We start from the raw sequence: 11,121 nt of genomic DNA on the forward strand, positions 1-11,121 counted from the left end.
TACTCAAGTGTTTCATAAAAGCACAAAGCATATTGATACAAATTTTCACTTTGTTAAGGATAAGGTTCAGTCAAAGGAAATCCATATTGAATATTCTAATACTTGTGACAATGCTACAAATATTTTTACTAAGCCTCTTAGAAGAATTACGTTTGATTTATTTAGGGAGATGTTAGGGGTTCTTGTGAACCCTTTCTCCGTTAAGGGGGAGTGTTGAAGATAATGGAGAAATGTATTTTAGGAGAGAGTCGGTTCCTTGGTTATGCATATGACTCACATTAGGATTTAGTTCATAATTCTTAGGTAGTTGTTCTAACTTCTCTATATTTGTGTAAACTATATATTCATGATTTGCATTGACGAACATGTAGATCATTCTACCAGAGGCAGTCTCTAGGTGAAGCCCTCACCTAAGAGCTGCTCAATTTATTGAATAATATCTTTGTCTTCCGATAGGTAAATTTTAATACTAATAATAGAAAGTAATACTTTTGAAAAATACAATTCCTTCTTTATAGAAAAAGAAATCCTTGTGTAAATTAAATTTAAATTTATCATTTTGAGTTAAAAGCTGAAGTAGAAAAGATTATTGATATTTTCATTTTTAACAATAATTATAAATAATTGCTTTTAAGAAATATTTTTTTCTTTCAAGTGTATTTAATTGATTTGCAATAAATAAAAAAACAATGTTTAATTTTTCATTTGACTAAGTTATTTTTTTTTGTTAAGCTTGGCAAGAATACATCACCCCAATGGGGAGAGCAATTAAAGAAGTGACTTCACATCAAGGAGTACCTTAAAAAAGCACCGTGTCTATCCATTACCCAATACATATGATTAAGTAATTAATTAATATAAATAAATAATCTTTTTACTATTTGATAATAAATCCAAAAAATTACTTTATTCGAAATTCATTTCCTAACAACCAAAAATCATTAAAAAAATAATTTCATAGGGACATAACTAGATATAAGAAATATGCTAGCATAAATTGATCTTACACTAGAAGAACTAAGACAAGGTTGCTTTAAATCTATTAGATTAACAATTTTGATTACTATGTGTGATTTGTTTAAAGGAAAAAAATATGTATTAGGTAAATGTTAATTTATAAGTAGTTTGGAAATGTTTTATTTATAATTTCTATGTTCAAGTTAGGCATTGATTACTATGTGTGATTTGTTTAAAGGAAAAAAATATGTATTAGGTAAATGTTAATTTATAAATAGTTTTGAAATGTTTTATTTATAATTTCTATATTCAAGTTAGGCATTGGAAGGTTTTCAGGTATATTTTCTCGTGTTATTTGGTAGCGATTTGTTATATTTTCTGACCGAGATTTGGTCACCTATCAGATTGAATTTTATATTCTCCACAATCTAATTTAAAATATCTAAAATGAATATTGGACCCCAAAAAATTTACTTTGCTTTAAAAAAAACTCCAAAATATATAACAGTGAGAAAGATTTGTTAGACTTACCACATTAAGTTTTAAATTCTCCACGATCTATATGAAATCAAAAACTCATTTAAAACATTTAAAATAAATATTTTACCCAAAAAAATTTCACCTATTTAATCAAAATTTTAAAATATATCATACTTAGACAGTCATTTTACTTATATATAATTAATATTTCTTATATATTTAAAAGAATGGTGATCATAGTTTTTTTTGAAACCAACAAACTGCTCCCTCTTCGTATCATCTTCCAATATTTGAAACCCTATTATGTAATACAATCGTTTAAATCAGTGTAAGTAGAGGCAAACTTTGCGGGAAATGTTTAAAAGCGATTGTGATATCAATATTATTGCCTCAGGCCTTCAGCGTTGAGTCCCAAGCCTGCTGGGCAAGCCTATATTTTTGTTGTCTCCATTATATTGGATTATATTTGTTCTGGATTCTATTTTTGTTGTCTCCATTATTTGGATACTTATGCTTCGTGTATTCCTAAATTATGATATGTGAACAAGGATTCGGATTTAAATGCCAAAGCGGGTACTTCACGTGTGTCTCCAAGGAGACCCGGTCACAAATATTATTTTACGCTGAAATATACATACATCCAAATCACAATAAAACTTGCATCGGTATATGTAACTGCATCTTTAGACAACAGACTAGATTAAGCAATTCATAAGATGTATATAGAATTTCCAAATACAAAGTGGGCAACGCTTATTTTATGCGGTCAATCCGCGGGTATTATGTATTTGACCAATACTTGTCTCCTAAGACTATGCACAAAGTGATTGAATTTATGTAAACACATTCAACCTATTTGTGCGTGATTATTCTATGTTTGGATTACAGATATGCATGTCACAGGATGTTTGTCTTGCATATGTTTGGCTTGTCTGTTGGATTTCAGGTAACTCTTTCCTTTAGGCCCACTTGTTCGAATGAACATCCTGTAGTCATTGAACTTCATCTTTCGGTATCTCGGCGGGTTGGAATCATCAATCAGCTCCTTTAGAGGCCCGATTTCCTTGTCTCCATTAGGGTTACAGAAAACCGCGATCGACATTCGTTCCTTTTTCGAGTTCACAAGGCAGCTGTGTTCCACACTTTTGTAAATTCCGTTTGCCAATATCTGCGCGAAGAAAGAAATAGAAAGAACTATGACAATCGGCGGATTTTGACGGGTGAATGAAAAAAGTGATCGAAATACTGACCTCCATCTGGTCGCCTAGGTTTATCGTCAAAGCATCAACGACAGGGCGCACAGCCACCCAATAGTCGCCTTTGCGAACTTGGAGGCCCACGACATCATCCTGAAGCAGAACGGTTATTCCTCCAGGATCGGAGTGAGGGGACAGCCCATAAGTCAATTCCGGTTGTGGGCATACCGGATAATAGTTGACTCGAACAGAAATCCCAATTCCCTCCTCCCCCCCAAAAGCTTCATTTGGATGGTCCGGAGGCAGGCCCAGGTTTTCCCAAAACACAGACAGCAAGGTGTTACAGAGTTGCAGCGTTCCTTCGCAGTACACCTTCATTATACTCCTGTGATGTCGACACAAAGAAGCAATAATGAAATTTCAAGAGTAGCTACACAAACAAGAGAAAAGGAGCACTTCCTGTTTTATCTTCTAACCCAACCGATAAACATCACTTCCACTCTCAGAATTAGGATAAAAATAAAGAACTATATAGATTCCGTAATGAAACTTGTAAATGATGCTCCATTGACTCCATATAGATGCATGCAAGTGGAATTTTGAGTGCAAACGAAGAATAAAAATGCAACGTTGAATGGAAAGGGAGTTCCTGCATCACCTGTATTCATCCGGTTTGGATGGCCATCTGTCCTCCTCTCGGATGGAGAGAGGCAAGTAGTTGTGATAATAGTAATCCCCCCAGTCGAGAATCGCACCTTTCTGCACACCAGTTCGACTACCATATCCAACGTAAGTCCCAGGATCGTTGGCGTGTTTCTGCTTCTCCTCCAACGGCAGACAAAAGAACTCTCTCGACACCTCACGTACGGACATGAGAAGTTTCGCAGAAACTCCATGGTTAATAACTTGAAAGAATCCCCACTCTCTCCATGGTCTTATTCCGACGTTCGTCGTAGAGACCAGCGAGGTCTATGATGGGTATCTCCTCTGCTAACAGCCGCAACTTCGGGGGCCTCTCGTGATCAGGCCTGATGTATCTGGATGGCAAGCATTCAATGCCGCTCTCCGAAATACATTGGACTCTGGTTATTGTCTCAGGCCACTCCATTGGATGGCAATGTCCAGAACACAACTGATCAAAGTGCTGAACAATATATATAGCCAAGGGACTGCTAGCAGTCTGTAATCTCACAAATAGATATCTACCGCATTCTCTCCCTTGCCATCCCAGAGGTCGTATATATGCCCGAAGCGAGGAATTTGAGCACAAGATGTTAAAATAATACAACCAAACCGGGGGATTATTAAACTCAAGAAAAAGGATGGGAAAACGTGACGTTGTACCAAAAGGGGAGAATGTCGACTAGGCATCATAATCAGCCACTCAAAATCTGACTTACCTCACGAATAGTAACGACTACGTGCCCTCGAGATAATAGAATTTCTAAGTGTGTAACATGGCCTCGTGGTCGTTCTGGAGACATAATTTATTGATAGCGTTGAGTGGTCAGTGCCTGAAAGTCAGTTTGCATGGGAATCTCCCATATATCATCACATGTTCTTTGAGGTATTACATGCCATGTAAGGAAATAATACATGGAAATCGGAAACTTTGCATTCTTTCATGATTCTATAGAGGTAATACATATTTAATTAAGTCAAAGCGATGAAAGCTAAGCCTCACATCGATGATCCTAAAAATACAGTCTTTATATATCCAAATAAAAAAATTCCCTCCACTTTCTTTACATGTGAAATTGCGTTGATTAACTTGCGATTAAGCAAAAATATAATCTTTTATCATCCCTAACTTAAGACTGCTTCAACTTTCTTTATACATTAAAAAATGCGTATATAATCAAACCAGAAATGCGGATATAATCAAACTATTTTATAACAATATGAAAATATTGTTAACCATAGATATTCATCCCCACTGTACCATGGATATTGTTAACTTGTAAATAGATTTCATTACAATACCATGGCTTAACAATACCACAAGCCCAAAAAACATAACTTATTTCACAATCAACATATTTTATTCAATATGACAAGATTCATAATCATGGATATTCACCACCACTTTGTCATTGATATTATGAACTTGTGAATAGAATTTGCTACAATAGCATGGGCTAATACCATGGCTTATCAATACCACATTCTAAACAATCATAACCTATTTCACAATCAAAATATTTTATAACAATATAACAAGATTCTTAACCATCGATATTCACCCCCACGTTACCATGGATATTAGTAACATGTAAATAGGCTTTGTTACAAAACCATGGCTTATCAATAACACATGCCCAAAAACTAAATATGATTTTACAATAAAAATTGTTCTATTTTAATTTAATTTTATATCATTTTTTATAGAATTTAGGCTTGTGTGATCCATATCTAGTTTTTGAAACATGTTTATTTTTTAGTTATTTATTTAAATTGAAAGTAAATATTTTGCCCCTAATTTTTTGTCAATACAAAATTAATCTTTTCTTTTTAGATGTTGGAGCGATCTGTCTCACTATTTAACTGATCTGATTCTTCATCTTGTGGTGACGATGAACCACACTGGTTGGTTCGAAACATGTCAGAAAAATAATTTTGATGTGATTATCACCAAAAATATGTCTCAAAAACTTTTTTAAACTGAATCTAGTAAGAAAAAGGTTATAATTAATTTTTAGATGTATATAAACCCTCTATCTTCATGACTACTAAAAATATTCCCATAGAAATTGAATTAAGGTTTGAATAAAACTAAAAATGATAATACCTTTATATTTAAAGATGTGAAATTTATATAATACAAATAGTATTATTAAGAACCAACATGGATCCATGTTAACTAAGGATCTAGGCATGACAACAAGAAAAGTGAAGGGAAGAGAGAGGGAGGGAGGGAGATAGTGAAAACGTTTGAGGGTGGAGAGAGAGAAAGAGAGAGAGAGAGTGATGGGGAGAGACGAGAGAGGGAGGTGGGAGATAGAGGAAAGAAGAGATAGGATGGGGTAGAAAGAGTGAGGAAAGAAAGAAGACATAGAGAGATAAAGGTGGAAAGAGAGGGAGTAAGAAGGGAGAGATGGAGAGATAGAGAGGGAGAGAGGAGAGGAGGGATGATAGAGAAGATGTGGGGAGAGAAGAGCAAGAGAGAGAGAGGGAGGCACAAAGATGGAGGGGACAAAGAGAGAGAGAGAGAGAGAGAGAGAGAGAGAGAGAGAATGATGGGGGGGTAGAGATAGAGCGAGGTGGGAGAAAAAGGGAGAGAGAGAAGGAGAGAAAGGGAAGGAAGAAGAGAGGCACAGAGGGAGAAAGGTGTTGGACACCTAATCCTCTAAGAGTTGGTGTGGAAGCTGAACAACGAAAAGGAGTCCAAGAGACCACTTGGAATATGAATCCAAAGGTCACACCATGTACTATAAATGTATATCAATTGTTAATAATAAGTGAACTCTCCTACTTATCCTTCATATTTGTCTTTGCCATGTGTGTGTTTAACATGGTATCAAAGCAGGCGATCTCCTGCCCTGGTCAAGTGTGAGCAACCTATTTTTATGGCCTTTGTAAACCAATGCTCTCCTCCTGATTATACCTTTTTGAGCATTTGTTACAATAAAAGTTGTTACCTCTATTAGCTCTGCCATTCCTCTATTGTGAGCAGACCCGCCCCTTCGACTGCGAAGAGGAATATCACGAGACCTATCCCTCTCTACCAATGCAACACTCTAACACTCTCTGTCAATTTCATGCTTCCACTCAGACCTGTTTCTGCAAACCAACGGAAGCTGTGCGCTCTTTCTCCATTCCTAGTTCAAACGTTACCTCTACATTTTAGCTGTGCATTGATTCCAATTCCATACTCCTGGTGCATTTTTTGTGATTTTATTTGAAGTACTGAGAAATGAATTGAAGCAGTTCTTGTGAAAGTCAATGAATCAAAACATTAAATCTTTGGTCATGTCACTAGAATATATTAATTGTTGATCATGATATTTGACTACGTTGGAATGGAGCTCTCGACGAGAAAGGGAGTGTCGTTGACTGGAAATGGAGTGTTGAGCTTTTGAAGAGAAGTATTGGATGTTGTTTCAAAGCTCTACATAGAATAGTTCGAATTATATCTGTGTTGGCAACAAATATCTCTCGATGCATTGGGTATATGTTTCATCTCTCTCCGTTGAATTTATGATGGATATGGATTAGCATTGATGTTGTGAGTATTGCTGGCTCAAAACCTGTATTAATGCTATGAAATGGTTGTTGTTGCATTAAATTTTATTGACTGCTACTGCGTTAAACTTTATTAAACGACCAAAACAAGCTGAATTTGCTTTGCATGGCCTAAAACCATGTGGAAAGTGTTTGCAAAAGTGGTATATTGGCATTATGCTCCAATGACATACACTAGCTTCCTAGTACTACATTCTTCACTTACTATACTCATCGAATATGTTGTGACTACAAAGGCATCAGCCCACGGAAGTTGCTCTATCTGTGGGTTTGGATCTTGGCCATCCCAAATATAGACCTTTTGATGACTAGCAAATTCTTTCCACATTATGTTACACACCTGAAGAGGCGTTCTTCTCTAGAAATAAATGTGTGCAGTCTCACATTTACCAAGAACCTTATATAGAGCATCTATTAGCTTCACAGCAAGGTCTGTGCCATATTTACAATGTCTTATAGGTCCCCCTATATTCACAACAAGCAATGGCTTTGGAAGTTGTGCTAATTCATCATGCCACTGTGTAGCAACCATTCGTAATGTGGCAAAATCAGCTTGGTGCAAAGCTCCAAGTGTAAGCACCACTTTTCTATCTGGTGGTTCTCTAGGAGTTATCCAATTCCATAGAAAACGAGGAACTTGTTGCCGTCCAACAGGAGTCAAAGCATGAAAATCATGGTGAAGGGTTACCACCAAGTCAAATCGATTGAGCTGACACCTTGGGTGTTGCATTTGTATTACAAATTTATTTTGGGGAGTAAGTCTTTTTATTGTACTCGCAATTGAAACTATGTCCCAACTAGACGCAACAACCAGCAATGGTCCCTCTTTCTCTGTAATTTCACGAGCCATTATTACTCTCTGCATTGAAACTTATGCTTAATTTCAACATCGAATATATTTTATGTTGATCGAGCTCACCATGTGTCTTGGTCTATATTTTTGCATTGAAGATGAGTTGAATTATATGGGTAAACTTTGAGCTATATGGTTGCATCAATGTTGTTGTCTTTATGGAAAAAATAGACTTGAGAAATCAATAGTATTGTCTGCATTAAAGGGATATTGTACACTAGTTGTTTGTTGCAAATTTGTAGAGAATATTTTGCAGTGACATTGGTTCATAGTTGTAAACAAATTTTAAAGTGTAAATTTGACATTGGAGAAAATCACCCAAATTGGTGAAGTATTAGAGTTCTTGGAAACTCTGATACATTCTACTTCAAATGACACATTCCAAATTATCAAAGGCTCTCACTCATAAATTTAGACTTGTCTACAATATGCACAAGAACAAATTGATTTTTTACAGATTGAATCTCAACTACAACGGGAAGAATTACAACAGTGGAGTCATCATTCTCAACCTATTTTTGTTCAGAACATTGAGACAGATACCCATCAGCAACAAGTCAATATTGTTGAAGTTCATTCAAATTTAGTACCCAATGAAGCAGCAGTTGTACATGCAGATGCAGAAATTCAGTTTGCACATCCCAAGCCCATCATCAAACCTTGGGAAGAGCTTGTCCATAATAAGCACAAAATAGGTCTTGGATATGACAAGGAGGTTTCCTTTCATATTCCATATTATTCAAAGCCCATCTAGTTTCAGAATGTTAGATTACTTTACGATAGTTCACCTGGAGCTATTCCAGATTTTGCTCCTCTTCCACAACAACAACAACAGATTGGGAAATGCCAACACTATGACCAAGTTGGCCATCTGAAAAATCACTGTTTTGATCTTCATCCATGTAAGCACTGTCATAAAACCAGTCATTCTCAAACAGGTGCTTAAAAAACAAACCTCCTACAAGAACAAAGATTCATCTTGGATGGATTGCTTCTTGGTAATGGGCATCAATAGCCAAGAAGATATTCCAGTCATATGTCAAAACTTGTTCTAGAGTATTGAACAATCTTGCGGTTGAGTTTTCTCCATCATCTCACCTTGTATCTGACAGGGGGGGAAATGATGGTCATCTACAAACATCAAAGCCACATTAAGCCAACCTGAGCCACAACCTACCATACCAGATTCAGAATTGTAGCCAGAGACAAATATGCCCCTGAGCATGCCTTCAGTTTGTGACACCTCTTCAAAGAATTGGTGACACTTCCTCTAGCAGAAGACTTCAGCTTCTTGCCAGCTTTGGAAGAGTTCCAAGAATTTCATTAAGCATTCCAAAGATGTTTGTCATCCTTAAACCATCACAGGTTGAGACCTCCCTTTTCCGGTTGAGGTTCTCCATTTTATGTGGGGTGATACCTCCCTTTCATGGTTGAAGGTTTCCCTCTTCAAAACATGAGGAGCACTTCCTCTAGCAAAAGCCTTGAGCTTCATGCCAGACTTGGAAGAGTTTTGGGAACTGAACTAAGCGTTCCAGTGTTGGTGGTCATCCTTAAACCATGCCCTTTATACCAACATTTCAGAGAGCGCATTTAGCCTAGTGCTTCCATGCATTTTTGCATGTTTTGTATTACAACTATATTCTTGGACTCATACATAACCCTTCAAATTAAGGGGGGGAATGTTGAACACCTAATCCTCTAAGGGTTGGTGTTGAAGCTGAAAAACCAAAAGGATTCCAAGAGACCACTTGGAATATGAATCCTAGGGTCACACCATGTACTATGTATATCACTTGTTAATAATAAGTGAACACTCTTGCTTATCTTTCCTATTTTTCTTTGCCATGTGTGTGTTTAACAAAAGGTAAAGAGAGAGAGGGAGTAACAAGGGACCGATTGAGAGTGAGTGAGAGATAGAGGAGGGTGGAAGGGAATAGTGAGAGGTAGAGAGGAAGACAGAGGGAGTGAGAGAGATAAATATGGAGATAGAGTGTATATGTTTTAGGGGTGAGATAGAGAGAGGGAATAAGAAAGAGACACACAGATACAAATATAGATATTTTAGAGTATTACATAACCAACCTAGATCCATATTAACTCGAATCTATCAAACACCGTGATGGATCAAATCTCTAGAGGTGCAAACCTTTCCTTAATTTTTCGCTCAAATAGGAAGTTTGTGCCTCGAGAGATTGGATCCCTCTGGGCGTTTGATAGATCTGAGTTAAAATATATCTAGGTTGGTTCTAAATTAAGTGTACATGTGATATTTAAAAACAAGAAAATATCAATAACAAAAAATATCATACCATCAACCATAAATAAAATATTTCAATGTCAATATTAAATAACATAATTTATATCTAGTTTTTATAGAGAAAAATAATGTATTTTTTTTTTCTCATTGTGATAGATAAAATGGTTATTCTTTTAAAATCTAACGAAACAACTTAGGGTTGGATTGTGATTTCTTATTGTTTAAAATGTTATTTTGAAAACATGAATAGATTCAACACCCTAAAAAATACTCAATATTAATAGTGGGTGGTTGTTATTATGTTGTGGCATGACTCTAGAAATAGATTTGTTTGTTGATCACTATTAGTTTAATATTGACCAACGCAACTTATAATGTTTAACTTTAAAAAATAAATATTTATTTTTCAATATTATTAAAAAAACAATTTATTAGACCATAATTTGAAGTTTTATTGCATCCTTTACATAACATAATTTCATATAGATAACTCTCGCACATATTTTATTCCATAATTTATGGATGTGGTTGTAATATTTATGCATTATTTTTAGATATTTGTGTAGTGATTTTTTATTCTTAAGTTTTCAAGAGATTAAATAACTTATTTCCCACCATAATTTTAGCAATTCTTTGCATAAAAAATGGATAGGAATAAGATGTAAACAAATATATTTACCAGAAATTGCTTATCACCATTGCAAAGTATGGTAGACATGTTGTATGGTAGCACATATGAGCTACTTTGAGGGACAGTGAATTGAAGTCTTCACAATGAAGTAACTCAAAGGGAGTTGTTGGTGTCTAATGGTATGGGACAATTTAAATTTCGAACTCATGATATTAGTGAAGGTTTTAACCCTATACAGAAATTACTTGCATACAAATTCTAACAATAGAATGTAAACAATGGCGAGAGCGTTAACCACAAAACAAATATACAGAGAGATTTTCCCCTCTGTCCCAAAACCAATACTACCAAATTGATTTTTCATTGTATTCCTTTCAATGTTAAAGCATATATATATATATATATATATATATATATATATATATATATATATATATATATATATATATATATATATATATATATATATATATTCACGTCAAAGAATTCATAAACCCCATTCCAC

At 35.3% G+C, this 11,121-nt stretch overlaps 2 pseudogenes; both read right to left on the reverse strand.

Moving 5' to 3' along the window:
• Nucleotides 1-2,308: 2,308 nt before the first annotated feature.
• LOC149201153 (jasmonate-induced oxygenase 4-like) lies at nucleotides 2,309-4,117 on the reverse strand (annotated as a pseudogene).
• Nucleotides 4,118-7,029: 2,912 nt separating this feature from the next.
• LOC149201154 (mitochondrial fission protein ELM1 pseudogene) lies at nucleotides 7,030-7,725 on the reverse strand (annotated as a pseudogene).
• Nucleotides 7,726-11,121: the final 3,396 nt, after the last annotated feature.

The sequence above is a fragment of the Pinus tabuliformis genome, chromosome 2_1 (assembly GCF_031772625.1).
Source record: "Pinus tabuliformis cultivar Carrire ecotype Pingquan chromosome 2_1, CPIR1, whole genome shotgun sequence".
Taxonomy (NCBI): domain Eukaryota; kingdom Viridiplantae; phylum Streptophyta; class Pinopsida; order Pinales; family Pinaceae; genus Pinus; species Pinus tabuliformis.